Genomic DNA, 23,253 nt, shown 5'->3' with positions numbered 1-23,253 from the left:
TAACGGGGCTGTTTGTTTCCTTTCTTTCTGAGTGCATCCCGGACCGGAGAGGAGCGGGAGGAAAAGGCCATAGGACTACCCAAGAACCATCAGAGAACGAAGCACTACATCCGGAGGAAAACCTGGTTACGGGACTCATTTCTATTCATTTGCTTCTCTGCTTTCTTGAACTATTTTTGACAAACTGTCAATAAAAACAGTTAAAAGAGCCCCACGGTCCGTAGTGTCCATCCTTGCACGGACCGAACCGTCACAGTGTCATAGTGTACCACAAGCATGCACATGCACAATACAGACACGTGACAGGTCAAATATAGGAGGACATAGCCCTACTATGCACCCAAAAAAAGCCCAGTAACAAGCATACACTTTGTTGCATGTGCCAGACACACAAATAATGCACACTACACTTTCAACATACATCAGAATGTATCACAATGCATAAACTACCCATACACAATCTCATGCAAATAGAGCATCACACACAGAGAGTATCCGTCAGCAGAAAGAGCCAACATAGCCCAAACACTGCATACACCCACAACAGATGCACAAACCAATCCATCACATTGCAAACTCAGCTGGACATCATGGGGATGCACACCAGGCAAGTAAAAAGCAACATACACTCACAGCACTGCATGCAGTACAAGCAGTGTGTGCACTCCAGCACATCACACAGACAACATCACACTCAGGAAGGGCAGCAGTACCTCAGCAAACACACATACAGCTTATCCAACACCCACAGATGTACAACTCAGGGACACCCAGGTGAAAATAACATGACCAGAGGACTGTGCAGCACAAACAATTGCACTGTACATGAGCAACCATGACTGGAAACCAGTACAAGCAAATCACATATAACTTATTGTGAAACTGACTGAGTGGCACATTGGTCCTATGCACAGATCAGTACTACAAAGCATAGTGTAACAAATGAAGTGGTGGGGAGGTTTACACACTGGCAACCCAAGGGGCAGGTGACAAGAAATTGAAGTGGTGTGTACGTCAGTAGTGGACAGATCAGGAGTGTACTGTACACAAACACATAGAGGAGTCACTCACAATGGGTAGGCATCAGAAACACAGATAGGGGATGGTATGACTCCACATCCAACATACCATACTGGAGCCAAAAATGGGTCAAGTGACAGCAATGCATGAGAAAACTCATCTACAATGTCAGTGTGGCTGAGCAGGTCTGCACAGTGAGCACAAACAGCAACAAGACACACAGCTGATCAACAAAACACAACACAGACTTGACAGTCACTCACTCTGCATACTCACAACTGACAGCAACAACAAGTAGGTGTCCCCCAGGGCTGCAAGGACACACCAACACACTGCACAGTGCATAACCTACAACTCCTACATGTTCCCACAATCTGAAGCACATGGCTGACAATTCAAACAAACAGATACTCAGCTTCTGGGTCATACATGTGTGCAGTTGGCATTGCAGGGACACACACACACATCAACACTACTGACAAAGTCACCCCTTCACACTTCATGACCACTCAAGTTCACACATTCAAATGTACCCATGTGACTAGGAAGACAGGCCATCACAAGATGAACATACATCAACACTGCTGTTCACACACTAAGAAAGATCACACAGACATGATGGTCCCTAGCAAGCCCGCATGTAATCCTGTGGATATTATTCCCCTCTGTGCTGGTAGTGCATCCTAACATGACATGTACAATTTTGCGAACTTGACCATAGAGTGATTAGGATAACAGTATATCATCACAAACAACCATCATTGCACCCTCAAGCCTCAGAGTCCAGAAGAACTAAAGTACCTGTCACCTCTGGAAAACTCAGAACAAGTAAAACAAGCAATTGGCAATGTTAAAGTGGCATACAGAGCTTGTGTCACATGAAACCAGAACCCATACAGAAAACTTTTTATTTAGCAAGGACACTGACAAAGCAGACAACAGCAATAACTGTCTTTAATATATATTATACAGATAGGCATCAAAATGACACAAGAGCAAGGCCAGTGGCCAGTCCATAATTCAAAGTAGGTACATGTGTGCATGAGAACCTGCACAGGGAATGTGCATTCAAATTACAAATAGCAAGGCCAGTGGCCAGTCCATAGTTAAAAGGAGGTACATGTGTGCATGAGAACGTGCATAGGGAATGGGCATCCAAATTACAAACAGCAGGCCAGTGGCCAGTCCATAGTTCAAAGTAGGTACATGTGTGCATGAGAACCTGCACAGGGAATGTGCATTCAAATTACAAATAGCAAGACCAGTGACCAGTCCATAGTTCAATGAAGGTACATGTGTGCATGAGAACCTGCACAGGGAATGGGCATCCAAATTACAAACAGCAAGGCCAGTGGCCAATCCACAGTTCAAAGGAAGTATATGTGTGCATGAGAACCTGCACAGGGAATGGGCATCCAATTTACAAACAGCAAGGACAGTGGCCAGTCCCCAGTGCAAAGGAGGGACATGTGTGCATTAGACTCTGCATAGGTAATGGGCATCCAAATTACAAACAGCAAGGCCAGTGGCCGGTCCAATAGTGCAAAGGAGGGACATGTGTGCTTAGAACCTGCACAGGGAATGGGTATCCAAATTACAAACAGCAAGGCCAGTGGCCAGTCCATTGTGCAAAGGAGGGACATGTGTGCATGAGAACCTGCACAGGGAATGGGCATCCAAATTACAAACAGCAAGGCCAGTGGCCAGTCTATACTGCAAAGGAGGGACAAGTGTGCATTAGATCTTGCCCTGTGGAAGAGATGTTTCGAAGGGGGACTTTGCCTCAGACTTGGCTGTCAGTCGAACTGGGAGATGGCTGATTGTCAGGCCCTGTTGGAGGACTGGACCAGGGAAAGAGAGGACCAGCAGAGGTAGAGGAGTCAGTGGCTTTGGTAGTCAGAGGGCTGCTTGGACCGGGTGGCGTGGTGGTGGAAACATGTTGCTGTGAGACACAGTGTGTGAGGGTGAATGTGGAGGGCTGCCTTTCCACTTCTTGGGGATTCAATAGCCCAGAACCATCTTGGGTGGAGTGGGAAGTGGGACGGGCATAACAGGCACACTCTCCACCAAAGGTGCATCATGTGCAGGTGGTGGCCCACACTCTGGGGATCTGCTAGATCTGGTGGTACGCTTGGCCAGGCCTTGTCTTTTCTCCTCCGTCCCCTGTTGACCAGGTGAACCCTCTACAGGGCCCTCCTGTCCCAGGTTCACAGGGGTGTGGGTGGGAGTGGAGGTTGTGGGTGAATCTGCCTTGGGTTTTTTTCTGCGGACTCTTAGCAGGCACCAGCTTCACAGTAGGCACAGCAACTGTTTGCCTGTCTTTGGGAGACACTTTTGGGCTGGGAGTGTCCTTGAATGGAACTGATTTTGAGGCATGTGAGTCTGAGGCCTGCTTCTTGGCTTAATGCCCCTGAGTGTCACCTGAAGGGCTTTTGCCTTTGCGCTCCTGTCTGACTTTTGTTTCTTTGGGGGATGTGTCTGTGCTCTGGCCCGCTTGGGGTGCTGCTGTTGTGTGATGTGTGTGGTGTACCTGGAGCCTGTGGGCAGTGGTGTGTGGTCACTCTCGCCAGATGTAGCCACTGGCAGGGGAGTTGCCGAAGGGACTGGAGCTGGACACTGAGCCTGTGACAGCTGAATGGCTGCCATCACTGTGGAGGACAAAGACTGGACAGTCCTGTGTAGCCCACCCATGTCATAATGAATGCCCTCCATGAAGGCAACTACCTGTGCCAACATCTTGTCATTGTCCTGGAAGGCATTCAGGAGAGTTGTCTGACCCAAACACAGCTGGTGCAAAAGGCCCACAGCCTCAACACTGAGGGCAGCAGGGAAGACAGGGGAAGGGGTAGCGGGGCCTGGGGGGGAAGGACACTCTTCCCTTCCTACTGGTGTGAGCACAGGCTGCACTGGTGGAAGTAGCTGGGAGGGTGGGCACTGGATGATGTGGGGTAGAAGAGGAGTCATCTCTGGCGTCAAATGACGTTGAGGTTGGTGTTTCTGGGAATGATTCCTCAAGGGCACTCCTGTCCCCCTCCGAGGTGCTGGTCACATCAGTGTCAGTGAGCTTATGTGTTGTAGTCGTGCCCAAAGCTTCACCACTGGTGTCAGTACCCATGTCCTTCTGTGCCCTCGGTAGATGCTGCAAGAGACAGAGACGTAGGTTAAGTTTAGTGCCATACACACAAACATCATATGCAAGCAAAGCACAAAACAAGATGACGATACCCCCATGTTGCACACCACCCTGTGCATTCTGCATGTGCAACCTTTATGCAATCCTCAGAAGATGCATGGAAACATGCATACTTTACAGGAATGACCCATGTGACGTTGACACGGCCAAATAGCTTGCCCTTGCCTCTGTGTAACTTGGAATACAGATCCCTGTGAGCATACCTAGGTCCCTGTAGGTGAAAAAGATGGACATCTCACTATGTTGTCAAAGTCACATATGGAGTCACCATAAGGGGACAACACAGATACAGACTCCTAAATGTCATTTTGCAATGGCCATGAACTCCTGCCATCCACCATGTTGTGCTTTGGTGCACAACTACAGTTGCACATTGGTGTCAGATGTGTAGTTCTCACACTTTTGAGATCAGGCACTGCAAACATCGACAAAAGTACACTCAGCTGAGGCACACTGCCGTTCACTGCCAGGGGATGTCCATGACTCCCCTAATGCAGCCGATGGCATAAGGCCACAACTTTGCATGCAATGTCAAGGGCCATAACATTAAAGACATGAAAAAGTACATGTGGCAAAAATGCATGACAGCTGCACCCAACACTGAGGCCACTTACAAGCCATTGCATCACACTAGAAACATCAAAGAACTACACACTGGCTCAGGGGTGGAATACATGCAGTCACTCATACCCCCAACTTGCTGCTGATGTGCCCTCAAATGTCCATCCCACTCTGGCTGTGTCACTGCCAAGATGCGGGCCAATAGTGGTGTCATGCTCCTGCGCGCCAAACTGCCAGTCCAAGGGAGCAGCCCCAGCATCATCTCTGCCACGTTTTTGCTCAGCCGGCAGATGTCATCCCACCACTTGTAACAGTGTGTGTGCCGTCGGTTGGAGACACCCAGAGCCTGTACCTTGCGTGCAATGGCCCTCCATACGGTCTCACGCTGATGGATTTTGAGCTGTAGGCATGGGATACAAGAGGGGGAAATTTCAGTGACACTGGGTTATGTACCAATGTGTCTCAGTACAGGAGCATGCACACACACAGCAAAGCCATTCAGATATGTTTAGCAGAGACAATACAGCATGACCCGTATACATTAGATTGAGATAATCATACCTAAATGCATGCAGGTATGAGGAAGGACTTCGTACCTGGCCATCTCGTATACATGCAGAATGCCAGCACAGAAAGCAATGTGAAGAAGGCCCACATCTGCGATGTAGTATGTGAGGGAGCAAGACATACATTACATTGTAAATGATGTGTCGGGGAAGACTCACTGTGTCCACCAATGCACACCCCTCAATGTCTTTGACCTGTGAATGGCTCACTGTATCATGGAGGTCACATTTAGGGACATGATCTTACAATCTCACATCCTTCTCATAAGGTCTGTCTGGTGCAATCCACAGACCTAAGATAGTTCATTGATGAATAGGTTAGCAGACAACCCATATGTCTCACTCTGTCCATTCAGGGATGGGTAAAGCAAAACCAAAGTGGATGATGGACAGAGTGTTGAACATCGCAAGCACTCACCCCCAGTCATCTGATCTGGGGTTAATCCATCATCATTCTTTAGCTCACTCTGTCACCCCAGTTCAGACATGGCCATATGCAATCAGTCTGATCCTGTGCCTCATGGGAACAGTCCAGCCCCAATCCCCAAGCCATGTCTTCCCTGGACCGGAAACAAGCATCCTGGTACTGGTTTCTGGCTAATCAGCCGTCATCAGGCATACTAGCTTGAATCCAGTGGCAAAGTGAGTAAGGGACCCACGTCTGGGCATACCCTGCCAACTTAGGGCAAACAAAGCAAAACCAAAGGGGATGATGGACGGAGTGTTGAACATTGCAAGTACTCACCCCCAGTCGACTCCATCATCATTCTTTAGCTTCTGTATCAGTGACAGGTTTAGATTATTTACAGGAAGTGATGGCGCTCCAGCATGTGCGTGTAAAATTCTATATTGTAGCTAATGAATACATGGTGCAAGCAGGTCAGGGGGAACAAACCCAAACAAAAAACAACCCCTGCATGAGTATGGGTCAAGACCAATATGAACAAAGACCTGTGCACACATATGAGTGTAGTAGATTTTAGTGTAAAAACAGAATTTTATAAAACAATGTTGTTGAAGAAATAATGAAGGTTGACATCTCGAGTTTCAAGTAGATGGATTTATAAGTCAATCCAGATCAGTACAGAAAGAGAAACCAGCCGACACGTGTTTCGTCCCAACGTGGTGAGCTATGAATCTTCAGGGCTGGGAAGGACATAAAATAAAACAGAAAAATAAAAGAAACAAAATGCTAAATTTACATCGTTTGACCAAAGCAAAAGCAAATGAAAAACAAGAATGATCGTAATAGAACCACCCTGCTGACCAAGGAAACCGTATGGTGTAAAGGTAAATTGGTTTAGTGACTTCTTACTTCATAGAAAACCCAAAACTGTGGGATAGTGGTGTAACAATTGCAATAAAATTAAAAAACTTTTTGATGGTTGCGCAACAAAATTAAGCAATCTAGAAGAAGATACACAATATTATCTGCACCATGCATGCCTGAAAAAAAATGGTGCTTTATTTGAAAATAGCTTATTATATCAGCAAACATTTAAATAGCGGCTAGATTAAAAACGACAATATCAGAATGCTTTGTTTGATAATAGCTCAAATTATCAGCAATCTAAGAGAAGACCAAAACATTTACATAGCGGCAAGCTTGAAAACGATAATAACAGAGTTTACACATGTTTGAAGAATGGCCACCCAAGTAAAAAGGCAAAACCAAGAACACATAAGGCATTGGAAGGAAAGGTGCGTGGCCACGTTTTTTGTCACAAAATTGAGCTATTGAGAGCATGATATCATATGCATGAGGAGGATTTTTGAATTTCAAAAAAGCCGCAAACTAAACGCTTAAAGGAGAAGAACGAAATATCAGAAGCCCCCAAACGAAACAAAACATTATTTAAACTGAGAGTTAAAATTGCACATGTGCAAAGGTGCATGCTTTAAAAAGGTAGTAAATGTAAAATGGCAATCGTACATAATGTTATAGTATAGTATTCTAAAATGGATAGTTTAGCAAGGCTTATACAAGTCATAGTAGAAGAAATTTAGAGACACGGAAGGCCAAAGGACTTAATTGGCGGGAATTAATAAAAAGTGGTAACCACACGATCCCGAATTAATGGAGAAATGTGGTGTGTGTGCCGTGCTCAATCTAACGAGAAACAAAAAGGTGATTGAGGAGGTAAATGACTTGCACGATCTTCAAGAAAGAAAAAGTCTATCTAGATCACCAGTAAAGATTATTTAAAAAATAATTGTGAAAATGAAAATACCTGTAGGTTTGAGTAGAGTCTGTAAAAGTGTGGGAAAAAGAGTAAAACGGGTCCGTTTTAGTGAAAGTCTAGGGACTCACTAAAAAATGTAACACGATAATTACCATACAATACACACAGGAATGTGTGCGCTTACCGGCGAACCGGTGATAATTCCGACCCGGTTGCGGCCACACGGGTAGACGATCAAGGATTAGGATTGGGAGAGATACGAATTAACATCTCTTCATGTCTCTGATTGTAGAGACATGATGGCGTAGAACGGGTGCGACTGTGGCGTTAAGTAGATTTACAGGAAAAAATGGCAAAGGAAAAGTCTGTTAAGACTGACCTTTAACAGGGCATTTTGTGGTGATCAAAAGGTTCTAACAAGGCTTACCTGAGCTCCAGCTTCAGGGTATAGTGCGATCTGTTCTGTTGTTCCGGGTGATGGAAGCAACACAGGAAGTGGAAGTAAACACTCTAATTGTATCTTCAAGCGGAAGTGAGTATAAAAAAATCGAAGACACAGACAGTGGATGGAACACTAGAGCATAAACACTCTAATTGTATCTTCGAGCGGAAGTGAGTATAAAAAATCGAAGACACAGTGAGTGAAGGTACACTGCAGAAATGTGAAAGGAGGAAGGTTTATCGTAATGTATATAAACACAGCCGAAACGTGAATGCAATGTGCTCATAGTAAAAGGAGGCTTGTGGGAACGGATTGTGCTGAAATAAAACACTAAACAACTGACATAGTCAGGATTGGAAAAATTATATTGTGGGCCTAAAAAAAAGGATCCTGAAAGAGGAAATAAGAAAAGAAAAAGACAAGGTGAATAGCGCATCCCCATAAAGCAGGGAGATGCATAAAGAAAGACTACACAAGAAAGATAATAGGTCATTGGACCAACAGCTCAAATGACAGTGCAATGGAGGAAATACAAGAAACCCGGCAATGCATACAAAATTATATCATGCAGCAAAAAGGGAGAAATCCTATTTCATGGCAATGTAGTGCCTTAAGGGTAACTAAAAGCTAGTAATAATTAGGTGCTTGACAGAAACTTAAAGTTTAGATTAGGATCTCATAGTTCATTGTTTATGTATTATCCAGTTAAGAAATTCAAGGAGGACCCCGCACAGACTAATTGGGGACTGGGGGGAATAGTAAATCTAAACAGGACAAGGGCGTCCCCACATAAAGAAACACACAAATTGAGTATATTACTCAAAAGTCAGCATGCCGTAATTTCGGCGGGAAAGGTAAAGTTACAAGATTTAAAATCCAATTTCTTGTAGCGTACTTCAACTCAAGGGGCAGAGTTTGTTTATTAACGTTCCTGTGTAGCTATAATTCCCAAGACTTTAACGAACACAATATTAAAAACAGTATTTAAACTATGTGTTTAATTCAACGATAAACATAAGACTCTACGAGACTAAATGACACCAAAAAGGAATCAATTCAAAGTAATTCAAAAAGGATTTTTCAAATTAATTCAAAATAGTTAGATTTGACCAATAATTTTTAAAAGAAAAGGATGTTACCCACAAATTGAGTTTCTGTTGTACATTTATTGCATTTCAAAACACGATTGATCATAATACAATTTACAACATTTTTAAAAAAAAACATGATTATACATTTCATAAAAACAATTTTAAAACTTAGAATCACAAGTTTTAAAAAATTATTGGTCAAATCTAACTATTTTGAATTAATTTGAAAAATCCTTATGAGTCTTATGTTTATCGTTGAATTAAACACATAGTTTAAATACTGTTTTTAATATTGTGTTCGTTAAAGTCTTGGGAATTATAGCTACACAGGAACGTTAATAAAAAAACTCTGCCCCTTGAGTTGAAGTACGCTACAAGAAATTGGATTTTAAATCTTGTAACTTTACCTTTCCCGCCGAAATTACGGCATGCTGACTTTTGAGTAATATACTCAATTTGTGTGTTTCTTTATGTGGGGACGCCCTTGTCCTGTTTAGATTATGTATTATCCAGACATTCAGAAATGTTGAGACATGAAAAGCGAAAATGAAAGATGTTAGGAACCCAATAAATATTGAAGTTTGTGGTCAATGTTCAGACCACGTTTCACAGACTGGGGATGCATAATCCAAGTCGCTTCCAGTCTTCTAAGTCTCAATTCGCGATTGCCACCTCTAACACTAGGGTCGGTGACATCCATTCCAAAGAAGGCCAGAGTCTTGTTGGGTCCTTGTGTTGCACATGTGGCTATATGAGAGGACATTGGGAACCTGGCATCACCATTGCCGCATGGCCCTGACATGTTCCAGGATGGGTTCCTTCAGAGCCCTGATGGTGCTGCCCACATAGTATTTCTTGCATGTGCATTCCAGTATATACACAACATATTTGGTGTTACAGTTGATGTTACGGGTAATGTTGTACTTGTGTCCTTTCCAGTCTTTTAATTATTTAGTTCCATTGAGTGCCCATTTAAAGATTCCACAGCAACCACATTTGTGAAAGCCTATTGTATGGGTGGTGAGCCAGGAGGGTACTGTGCTAGAGCGTGGAACCGTCAGGCATAGTCTGTTTCTCAACGTCCTTCATCTCCAGAACGTAATCGGTGGTCGGGTAGTTATGCATTCGCTTAGTGTCTTATCGGCTAGTAAGGATCCCCAGTGCTTGTTGAAGCTCTGTCTCATTATAACACTTATCTCATTGTAATCTGTAATGAGCCGCACAGGTTGTTTGTTTTCTTTGTCTTTGGTCTTGGTTTGCAATGTTCTCTCTCTTTTTGTTTTGCCAATTCTTGTTGCTGCTTTGCTTATCGTCTGTTGTTTGTAACCACGTCTGGCAAATCTGTATTTCCTGTCTGTCAGACATTTGACAAATTCTGTGTCCTCGCTGCAATTCCTCCTCGCTCTAGTGAATTCCCCATATGAGATTGTCTGTATCTGATGCAGGGAATGCAAGCTTTCTGCATGGAGAATGGCATTGCACAAAGTCTCCTTGCTGTAGAGTTTGCTGTGTAGAGTGTTGTCTTTGATATATAGTTTGATATCTAAAAAGGAGACACAGGAAGGGCTGGAGTGACAGGTGAATTTCATGTCCATATCATTTGACTTAAGGTATTGACAGAAAGAATCAAGTTTGTCCTGGGGTCCGGACCAGAGGAAAAGACACTCGTCGATGTATCTCCCCCAGTAGATTATATATTCTGTCCATTGTGCTCCCTTCTTACCCCATATCCATTCAGTTTCCAGTGCACCCATATACAAGTTTGCAAAAGAAGGTGAGAACCTAGAGCCCATGGCTACTCCCCTTATTTGTCTATACCATTGCTGGTTATACATGAAACAATTGTTATTCAGTATGATTTTCATCATGGAAATGACCATGTTTGTGTGTAACCAAAGTGTGACAGGTCTATTGCGTAGAGACTTTTTGATTACCTTGAGTCCTAAGTCAGGTTTGATCGAAGTATAAAGTGATACCACGTCCAAAGTGGCCATGATCATGTTGGGTTGTCACTGAACATCTGCCAGTATCCCTAATATGTGCTTTGCATCCTGGATGTGGGAGGGTAAGTTTTTAACCATCGGGTTGAGGAATAGGTCCACATATTGGGATAATCTTTCAGTGGGACCACTTATGCCAGAGATGATGGGTAATGTGTATAGCCAGGGGTAGGTTGGTCTAACCACTTTCATGTACAGTGCTTCTTCTTCATCTAACAGACCCTCGGTTTGCCAGTTTTGGAGATTCTTATTGATCATAAGGGTCAAAGGGCCCGAGAGTTACTACTCTGTAGTTCATAACAAGAGTCATCCTGTAATTGGCTCATTATCTCATTGTGATAATCAGAATGGTTCATGATAATCACGTTTCCCCCTTTATCTGCCTCTTTTATGATAATGTTGCTCTCTTTGCTAAGTGTATTCAGTGCCAGTCTTTCACCTCTTGTTAGATTGTCTTTTATTCGGTGTGAGTTAGAGTAGCTTCTGTTGTCGTACTTATCCAGATCACCCAACACCTGGTTGTGGAAAATATCAATGGGATTTCCACCTGAGAGGGTAGGTGTCCATTTGGACTTTGTCTTTAGACCACTAGGGATTGTGGAGCTTGGGTCAATTTCTAAGTCTTGCAACAGCATATTTATGCTTTGTGGGGGATCATCTGTGTCAGTTATGGACAGAAGAAGGTGTGTCTCTTTAATCTCATTGATGGTCTGTTTGTTCATCATTCTTTAGCTCACTCTGCCACCCCAGTTCAGACATGGACATATGCAAATCAGTCTCATCCTGTGCCTCATGGGTAGGCCTGGGCAGTAAATTTCATTCCGCTCGCGTAATTTGCGGAATTTGGGTAATTTTGCGTTTGCCCAAAATTCTGCATTCCGCGACTTCATGAAGTTTTTTGCTTGTTCGTGTTCTTGACTGCATGTTCGAGAGATATTTCACCCCGAGCACGCAATCAGCGATTGCAAACAGTAAAAAAATCACCGCGAACAAGCAATTCCGCGCGTTCACTGAGATTTTTTACCGTTTTGCCGAGATTTGCGTAACGCGAATACGCACATTCCACCAACCCCTACTCATGGGAACAGTCCAGTCCAAACCGCCAAACCATGTCTTCCTGGATCGGAAACAAGCATCTTGGGACCGGTTTCTGGCTAATCAGCCGTCATCAGCCAGGCTAGCTTGAATCCAGGAGCAAAGTGAGCAAGGGACCCACGTCTGGGCATACCCGTGTCAAATTGGGCAGTAATTGTGCAGGTCAGGGGGGCTCACACTGCGATCTAACGTGGGCCATCAGAACTGTCACATGCATGTACAATATGGGAGGACAAACAGTGCCTACACATGCGACTCAATACACATTATGAGGAAAATAGAAGGGGGATGTTTCAACAATCTGCTGTGTCATATTTGAATTTCCACCAAGAGTGTCACCCTAAAGCATTTCCCTCTTGTGCATAATGCTTACATATCCATGGTGGCAATATGAAGTTAAACCCACTTCCACCTGTAACCTCTGGATGAAAAGTCTTTGTAATGTCACAAATGAGCCTGTGAAAACCTCATGGACTTAAACATCCATTACCACAGGCAATTTCTGTCCTGACTCCCACTTTCTAAAAATTGCAGTGTCACTGTATGTCTGCAAAAATACTGCATGTCCCTCCCATCCTGATATGCAGCCCGGGAAATATGTAAAATAGGCTCCAAACCCCTGTCCTCTGAAGTCATCATGCTAGGCTGTGTATCACACAAACACACACTCTCAGGCAGATACCGCAGCAGATCAACTTCATGTGTGCACTCCCTGCACTCCCCTACTTTCACTCTGAAACACTTACCATGACATCAGGAGCACCATACAGCCTCACATAATAGGAGTGCACCTCGTCCACCAGGACCTCCAGCTCCTCTGTGGTGAAGGGACGGGCCCTGATGTTCTCAGTCCTCACGATCCTTGGGTCCATGAGCCAGGAACAGCAGCAGGTGGCAGTGAAGAGTGTCAGTCAGCAGTGTCTGGAAGCAGTGGACATATGTGGCTCTCTCCCACTCATATATAGCCACCTGGGGTTCTTTCAGTGGTACTAAGCTGCTGCAATTGGTGTTCCATGTCAGCATTTTTCAAATGCGACCAATGACCGGCCCCGCGGTTGCAGAGCACGCCTACTGCGATTTTTAAAATTGATTTGGCTGCCTGACATTGGTGCCTATGGCCGTGATTCTGGTGGTGGAGCACGCCAACAGCCATTTTACAATGTGTATATCACTACCACGATTGCGGTTCCCATTAGCTATATGGGCATGGGAATTGGTGGTGACACACCACAGGGGCCAGGTGGTCACTACCATGATTTGGCCGCCTGAAATTGGTGCCTATGCCAATGATTCTGGTGACAGAACACGCCAACCGCCATTTTACAATGTTTAAATCACTACCGCGATTGCGGTTCCCATTGGCTATATGGGCATGGGCATTGGCGGTGACATACCGCAGGGGCCAGGTGGTCGCTACCGCCAGTTGGCCACTGACATTGGTGCCTATGGGCGTGATTCTGGTGGCGGAGCACACTTATGGCACCTATGGACACAGCATGCAGTGGCAGTGGCAATGGCCAGTTCTAAACATTGTACAGTAGACACATTAATCATGCCACCAGATAGTGCTAACCAAAGCTAGTGTGACATTTAGCCCACTGATGACTACATATGCCATGTCAGTGAACAGGATTACATGCATGGGCATGGACTCCGTCACATGTCACTTATGATATTGTTGTGCATGTACACAGATCTGTGGTGTGATGGACTCTCACATATGTACACATTTCAATGTGTGAGATGGCTAAGCAACCCACAGTCATGAAGCTCTGACCACATAATATGCCCATTTCACTGAGTAGAATGCTGAACTTCTGTTAATACTTGCTCTTAATGCACACACTGTGCTCATTGTGTTGGTAATGTGTGCCCTGTCCGATTTACGCAAGAAGATGTGGCAGGTACAGCAGCTCAGTAGAAGCTAGCAGTGGTGCTGTCTCACACATGTGCTCTGTCAACTACTCTCAGGGCTGGTGGCACAAGATGTTGAAATGTACCTTTTGGCATTCACATAGTCTGAATCTGTTTTGGCGGTACTCACTGTGTGAATACTGGACAAGTGTATGACTAGTTTAGATCAAGGTGCCCCTACACGTCAGTTCTGCTGTAAGCTGAAGTTTGATGCCAGTCATTGTTGGCGCTGTGTCAGTCGACATGTAATATGTTGGACACATCTCATAGGGGGATTGAATTGACATGTGTCCCCTTTCATCTCACCTAGGATGTGACCAAATGTGCATCATCCATTCACAGTGCTGGCGGACATGGAGGATGAGGACATTATACGGAAATTCCGTCTTGATCGACCTAACCTTCAAGACCTATGTGCTCTGTTGGAGTCCAATTTGAGGCCTTGCAGAACTTATCCGACTGCTTTGACACCAATGTGTAAGGTGATGGCGGCCTTGCATTTCTTTGCTACTGGTTCATTCCACTACACGGTGTCCAGCGCAGGTGGGATGTCGCAACCTATGTTCAGCATGGTGCTACATGATGTCCTGTCCACTATGATGAACTACAAGGACAGATACATCCATTTCCCCAGGAGGCATGAATTGGCGGCAGTGAAGGGTTATTTTTATGACCTTGGCCACATCCCTAATGTTGGTGCCATTGACTGCAAACATGTTGGCCTGGTTCCACCACAGGCACGTGAGCATATCTACAGGAATAGGAAGCATTTCCATTCCATCAATGTGCAAATGGTATGCCAGGCGGATATGATAATCTCACATGTCTGTGCCATATTTCCTGGATCAGCCCATGACTCCTACATCCTGCGTAACAGCATCGTACCACAGCTGATGGCAAATCTGCATCCAGAGTGTGCTTGGATTTTGTGTGAGTACCCAGAGTCAAGTAGTGTGCTGTATGTGTGACATGCTGTTCTCAACTACTGTTTATATTACACAATAGCTCTGTGTATCTCACACCTAGGTGACTCTGAATATCCAAATCGGCCTTGGTTGCTCAGCCCACTAAGGAATCCCAGGACCCGGGTGATGTCTGTTACAATGATGCCCATGGCAGGACACATCGTGTGGTGGAGCGTACTTTTGGTATACTTAAGTCACAATTTCGCTGCCTGGACAAGAACGGAGGTGAACTGATGTACTCTCCCCAAAAGGTGTGTCAGATCATAGTTGCATGCTGCATGCTCCACAACCTGACCTTGCACAAAGAGATCCCCCTGCTCCTGGATGATGATGAGCAGTCGAGGCCCCCGCCTGCAAACCCACACATGTCCAGTGACATGGATAGTGGAGAGGAGGAGGGTGTCGGCCTGCGTCAACAGGCATCAACCGCTACTTCCTTTGAAGGTGAGTGAAAAGGTACAACTGTGTCATTGTCTGCTGATTTTGTTTTTGGTGAAAAGTCCTAGAAGAGCTTTGTGACTGCTGCCTGTTGATGGCTCTGTGCTGGCTGCCAATGTTTCTGAGACAGGGTAGTTATGCGCAGCTAAAGGATGTCTATGTCGGTACTGTTGCTCATTGTAATGTGTTCAGATTTGAGTACCTTGATGACAAGTGTTGTGTAATGGCTGTGATGCCATTACCTGAGAAGTGAATATTGTTCTCTTGTGTTTTCCTAGGTCCCTTCAGCCTCTCAATGCCACCTAACAATCAGTGCTCCTGGTACAGCATAAGCAGAGTCAACATTGTACATCCTGTGAAAAACATAGATCTGACACGAAAACATAGGTGTGTAAGGTATGTTTATTTACAATGGGTATATATGACAGGGAAGTGAATATTTACAAAAAGGTGAAAAGGGAATCAATGAGTTGTCAGTACTGGTAGATGAGACAATAGAGTAGTTACCACATTGATGTGGTGACACAGTCCAACAGACGTCTGCCATCAACATGGCAGTGTGGATAATGACAGCCAACAAAGTCAATGAGAAGGTGAAGAGGGGTGCCATCATGGCTGTTATTGACTGGCGTTTGGCTGGTGCTTTGCATGTGTTCCTCCCATTCATGTGTCTATGGACCTCAGCAGCAGGCGGAGCTCAAGTGAATATTCCAGAGCCTGGCGCGTGTGTCCCTGAGCTCGTTCATAAGCCCCAAGGACTCTGGTGAAGTTGGCCAGGGCTTCGGTCCCAGTGTCCAGTAAATTTAGGTGCCCAGTTGCCCTCCCACCTGCCCTGCTGTCCCGGACCTGTGACATCACCTCTCTACGCACCCTGCCCTCCCCAGATTGTGGGTGATGTTGGCATCCTCTGAGGCAGGGACAGTGTTGCAGGCAGCACTGGTGATGGTGATGGAGGCGACACCGGCCGTTACAAGCAGGGGTCAGCACAGTTGTTGTTGCTGAGGCGGTGGGGACAGTGGGCTCCTGAGACCGGTTGTGCCCTGGCATGCCTGATGGTCTGGCTTCTTGCTCCGCATCCAAGGAATCTAGAGAGTCAGCACCAGAGAGTCCATGCTCTGGGGGTGTGAGGAGAGACTGGCTCTGCAGGTTGGTGTTCTCATGTTCAGCTTTCAGTTCTTGGTCACCTGTGGAACAGAGGGGAAATGGTCATTGAAGTGCACCCCACATGCTTACTGTTAGATGTTTGGATGTTACATGTTATACACCACACAGTTTACATAGATATCACTTTGTATGGCTGCACGGTACTGAGCATCATGAATGATGTGGAGGTACATACATTACTTGTCCATGGTGTGACATGTCAATAGATACCTTACTCCACGTACAGATTGTGTGGTTACAAGGACATGTCTTCATCTAACGACTAGCAGCACATCCAACTTCATGTGAAGCATCTTTTTACTCTACATGGAAGACATTACATCTGAACATGAACTAGTCATTGTAATCTCATGCATACTTTTGTCATATCACGTGCTTTGCTTTCTTTTTACCACTGACCATGCTTGTTTGGTTTCCATATGGGCCTTGACACTCTGCCCATGGCACTTATAGATGGCATTCCGTGCTAGCCATGATTGTGCCCTGAATTTCTTAAACATGTGATTTGATGAGTCACACTTTGGTTTCTGTGACAGTTACGTACGCTTAGCTGTCTGCACACTAGAATTAACTATTGGATCTATGCCAAGGTTGGTGGGATGAGAGGGCTGGTGAGGTCATATAGCTCCATGCTTTTTGAGAGGAATGACAGGGTGCATGCATTGTCTACCTACCAGTTCTGTGGCACGGTTGAGGGGAATTGCTGACAAATGTTTCTGGGTGTGGGGGGAGTGCTCCATTCTTCTGAGCTGTGGGACAAGGGGGCCTGGTGTTAGTTGTAGTGCAGTCTTCCCTACCACCAACACCCCTCCCTGTTAAGATGGCTACCTACCTGTTACTTTGAAGTGAGCAATGCAATGGCTGACACATGCTTCTGGCTGGGGGGTGGGAGTGCTCCATCCAGCTGAGCTGTGGGACAAGGGGGCCTGGTGGGAGTGGTAGTACAGACTTCCCACCCACCAACACCCCTTCCTGTTAAGATGGCTACCTACCCGTGAGTTTGGTTGTTGAAATACAATGGCTGCCAGATGCTTTTGGGTGGGGTGGAAGTGCTCCATCCTGTTCAGCTGTGGGACAGGGATGCCTGGTAAGGGTTATGGTGCTGGCTGCCTATCCACAGACACCCCTCCCTTTCAAGATTCCTGGCTCCCTGTGGAGCAGAGGGAGGGAATGGTTACACATGGCTCTTGGGTGGGGGGAGTGTTCCATCCTGCTCAGCTGTGGGACAGGGGGCCTGGTGGGAGTTGCAGTGCTTGCTGCCTATATACATGCAACCCAGGGAATGTTGCTAGCTACCTTTGGGGAGAATGAGAGAGAGTGAATGTTGGATCTGTGAGACATGTGTTGGGGAGTGTGTGGTGCACATGAATGGAATAGGGCCTAGGAGGTGCAGCTTTGTAGTTGTGCAAGACAGTACATAGCAGTGTGATGGTAGATATTTGATTGAACTTACAGGCCTTCATTTCCCCAGCTATTCCTGTGAGACTCTCTGGATGCAGTATGGCAAGCACCTTCTCCTTCCATGCAGTCAATGTTCTTAGTGGAATGGGAAGGCCACCGCCAGTCATATCAGCCAGCTGACACTTCTTGTTGTTCCTCTCTTTCACCTGTCTCTTGAGGTCATGCCACCACTTCATGATCTCCTTCTTAGAGCATGGGGTGGTCCCTACTGAATTTATTTTGTTGACTATCCTTTCCAACATTTGTGTTCTGGTGGCTAATGGCGTCTGTTGGACCAGGTTACCAAACAATTGTGGTTCTACTCTGATTATCCAGGAATAGCGTGACCCTAATTGGGTGACGTCCGCTAGTCACAGCCGCTTCCCATATGGGGTTGTAAATTTCAAATAAAATTCAATATAAATGTTCCAAGATTTTCTTCTTCGTCAATCTTGATCAATATATATCCATGATTTGTATATTTGATGTTTTGCAATCTCAATGCAAAATATTGGGCATTCAACTACATGTCCAAAAGAAATATACTTATATCCAATGCATTTCGGCTAAATGAGCCTTCATCAGGGATATCGATTCTAGAAAAAATAGATAAATCATACATGAGGATACATAGGGAAACAATTGTCTTATTAAAGGTGTAAAACAACCAGATCAAAATTATCGACATTGTGTCTCTACAACCAATAGTGAGAATGTTCATTTCCCAGGTCCTGGACCTATTGGGCTACCCCATTTCTATTAATGTTTACCAAAAATCCATGGATTTGTGGCAATTTTGCAATCCGCGAGTCTCGCGAAATTGCCAAAAGTTTGCAAATTCGCAAGCGGGCGGATTATTTTTTTTTATGGCCAGCTCACTCAAGGGACCCCTGCCCCTTCGGCGCGATGGCATAGTAACACACACATGGTCACTGGAGACAACTCTTCCGGCAATTTACGCTGCTGTAGTGTAGGAAAAGCACTATACATTTACCCAACAAGGTAGCACTTACTGATTAGCCAGTAAAAAGTACTCCAGGTGAGTAGAGGTATCGCACAAAACGGTGGCGTCTTCTTGGATCAATATGAAGGGCAGGGTTCATTCTGGCACGATGCTCCTGTCACAAAAATGAAACCTCAACAGGAAGCACTTACAGCAGGTGCCCGAGTTGAAGATCAAGTTCAGTAACGCATTCATCAGCCCTAAAACAATTGTGAGCTTTATCGAGGCAGGGCAGGTGTGCTTTCTCCCCATATCTACCGTCAAAAGTTAGCTGTGATGCTGGGTAGAGGCCTCTGCATCCTTCACTTTCACGAGCGCAATCCCCGTGCAGTTCCTGTGTCCAGTAGCTTCTTTCTCCTCATCTGCTGCTCAGATCGGTCTCTGACCTTTTTTACACACAAGAAGCATGTGAACTCGCATAGAAGCACTAGTGGTGTGCACCGTTTTCCCGCCATGACCTACTATGATGGACAGCTCACTCAAGGGACACCAGCGCTGGGCAGGTGTGCTTTCTCCCCATATCTACTGTCGAAAATTAGCTGTGATGCTGGGTAGAGGCCTCTGCATCCTTCACTTTCACAAGCGCAATCTCCGTGTAGTTCCTGTGTCCAGGAGCTTCTTTCTCCTCATCTGCTGCTCTGCTCTGTCTCTGACCTTTTTTACACACAAGAGGCATGTGAACTCGCATAGAAGGCCCGCCCACACACTCGCGGTGTCACCGTCTTCCCGCCATTTACCCACTATGATGGACAGCTCACTCAAGGGACCCCTACACCTTTCGGCGTGATGGCATAGTAACACACACATGGTCACTGGAGACAACTCTTCTGGCGCTTTACGCAGCTGTAGTGGTAGGAAAAGCACTATACATTTACCCAATGAGGTAGCACTTACTGATTAGCCAGAAAGTACTGCCGATTTCGCACAAATTTGCGAATCGCAGATCCGCAAAATTTGCCCATACTTACTTACTTTCACAGACCCCATATGTCTGAAGGGATGTATGACGTTACAACGCATACTATTACAAAGCATGCTTTTACAACACAATTTTTACATTGCAAACTCAATTATTTCGCATGTTTTGACAAAGCATACCTTTACAACGCAATAGTATAGAAATACATTAAAATTACCATTACAATGAAATACAAAAACAATGCATGATATTACATTGCCTATTTTTTTTTCTATGTATAATAAATCCCTGGAACGGGATGCACGGAAAATAGGGGTTTTGGATGGGGAAGTGTATTTGAATGTTACAAAAAAATAACTACACACGTGAGTATAAATTAATACTTGGGTACTAAAATAAATACCCAGGTACTAAGGGGCCGATTCTGATTCGAGTTGGAAGGGCTCCGAACCATGGGGCCCATTATGATTTTGGGCGGATTGCCCCCACCAGGCTGGCGGTGGCCACCGCCGGCCTGGCGGGGGCACTCCGCCCGACACCCTTACCGGGATTCCCCCCGCCATATTAGTAAGGAGGGGGGGACTGCGGCTTTTCCGCCCCGGTCGCCTTGCAACCGTGGCGGAAAGGGAATAATATGGTGGCGGTGTCCAATGGACACCGCCAGCCATATTACGATTCTGAGCTACAGGTGCCTTTCCGCGGTGGCAATGCCGCCACGGAAAGGCAGGCGGTGTGTGCTGTGGTGGGCCCCCTGCGGTCCCTCCTGGTGTAGGCAGAGGTGGGGGAGGACAGGGGGGTACCTATGGTACCTCCCCACATTTGCATATGCAAAGCGGCAGGCACCGCGCGGTGCCTGCCGCTTTGCATATGCTAATGCGTCAAAGCATTGTTAGCATTGTGGCGGGCGGTGCAGAGTGCACCGCCCGCCACAATGCTAAAACTACAGGATGTGCCCGCCACAGTGGCGGGCACATCCTAATTACCCCCACGGGACCCCCGCCCTTATGGCGGGCGGTCCCGTTCTACCATAGGGTGGCGGGCGGACAATGTCCGCCCGTCATCCTAATGGGGCCCCATGTTCGGAGCCCTTCTGACCGAATCGGTCAGTGTCGGCCGGATTCCATCACGACTGAGCCCTTCCGATGGGCTCGGTCGGAATGGAATCCGACTCGGATTTCCGGATGGCCTACAACGGGCTCGGAAATCCTTCAGTACACCCCCGGTCGCCTCTTCATGACAGAGGGAGTACGAAGGCAGTTTATCGCTGCCTTTTCATGCTGGTCTGTCCGGCACAAAAAGGCAGTAGGAAACTGTCTTTGGGGGCCCCCAGCAGGGCCCCCATGGGTGCAAGGCTGGGGCACCTATGGTGCCCCTCCGTGGCTCCCTGTACCCGGTGGCAGGCACCTTGGGGTGCCGGCCACAGGGTGCAGGGATGAACTGCACCCCTGCTTTTCTCAATGCAAGCATGCATTCCACTCGGAACACATGTCTGCATTGTGAAGTATATGAGTGCGACCGAACCCTGTTCGGTCGCATCGTATTAGCAGGGCCGTAACCCACGACAGCAGGTTGGTGGGTTACTGCTCCTGACCGATGTCGGACAGACCTGCGTCCGTCCGACATCGGAATAGGCCCCTAAGTAATCTAATTCGAGTTTAGAAAATTTCTGATGTGAAAAAATATATATACTTTCTAAAAGTAAACAAACAAACTACCATTTTGAAAAGTACAGATGCTTTAGTCCTACAACACTGTCAAAGAAATGGAGTTGACACCCAGGTCGACAAAATGGAGGACTTAAAATACACTAGAAAATAATAACGGACATTAACATAATTAAAAATTAAATTATTCTTTTACCCGGCATATAATAGACGAAAAAAACTAAGCACAAAACATATGTTCTATATAATTATTGTTGTACCACAAAAATCATATAAAAGAGCCACCATTTTAAATTCAGTGGTTACCTGACTATCAGAGACACCACACGCGTTCTGCTGCCCGACATTGTGACTTCAAAAATGATTCCAAACACTATACTAAGTAAGTATCATTTGTAAGAAAACTAAACTATATATTACGTTTTTAACCGCTTCCGTGTGGCGCCGATTCCGCCCCTGTGCTGGACATTCCAGAACAGGGCGCGGTCGTGACGGAACCGTTCCGTCATCAGCACAGCTCAGCCGTGACTGATGACGGAACGGTTCCGTCACAAGCATCGAAGGGGTTAAAAAAAAAATACTAAAATATATATTATTTTACAGAAAATTTACTAACATATAGTGAAGTTGGATTTAGTGCCTAACATTGTTTTTGCAGTCAAATTAGCAAAGTAAGTGAATTTTAATTAATATGTTTATAACCCTATTTAACATAATCCCCGAAAAAAACGATATTAAAAATATTTTTGAATTAACTTTTATTAAAAATTTACAAAATATAAATTAATATTTACTTTAGTTACTCAAAAGAGTGACTGCCTCTGGGAAAACGCTGGAAAGTAGGATCATTTACATTACTATTCCTACTCCAAAGGGTGCTTGCCTCAAATAAAATGCTGGATAGTAGTGGGTTTGTCAATTACCATTCCTACTCCAAAGGATGCCGGCCTCAGGGAAAATGCTGGATAGTGGTAGGGTTAAAATGACTATTCCTACTCCAAAGGGTGACTGCCTCAGGAAAAACTCTGGATAGTGGTAGGGTTAAAATTACTATTCCTAAAGAGTGCCTGCCTCAGGGAAAACGCTGGATAGTAGTGGGGTTGTAAATTACTATTCATACTCCAAAAGGTACCTGCCTCAGGGAAAACGCTGGATAGTGGTAGGGTTAAAATTACTATTCCAACTCCAAATGGCGCCTGCCTCAGGGAAAACATTGGATAGTGGTAGGGTTGTAAATTACTATTCCAACTCCAAATGGTGCCTGCCTCTGGGAAAATGCTGGACAGTGGTGGGGTTGTAAATTATATTCCTATTCCAAAGGGTGCCTGCATCTGTGAAAATGCTGAATAGTGGTGGGGTTAAAATGACTATACAATAAATATGATATGGCTATGTCTTGTTATTAACAAAATATTGCTTACTTTTTAAAAAATATGTAATTTTGACATCATGTTATATTATACACATAACTTATTTTTCTTCTTAGAAACAAACATTCTTTTTGAAGGTATTTGTAAATTCCATACTTTCTTCTCTTTCAGAAATTGCATCCACCGCCAGTGAACCTTGTGGTGCAATTTTGAGGGAGGTAGCCC

Source organism: Lissotriton helveticus, chromosome 8 (assembly GCF_964261635.1).
Source record: "Lissotriton helveticus chromosome 8, aLisHel1.1, whole genome shotgun sequence".
NCBI classification, from domain to species: Eukaryota; Metazoa; Chordata; class Amphibia; order Caudata; family Salamandridae; genus Lissotriton; species Lissotriton helveticus.
This window is presented reverse-complemented; position numbering follows the sequence as displayed.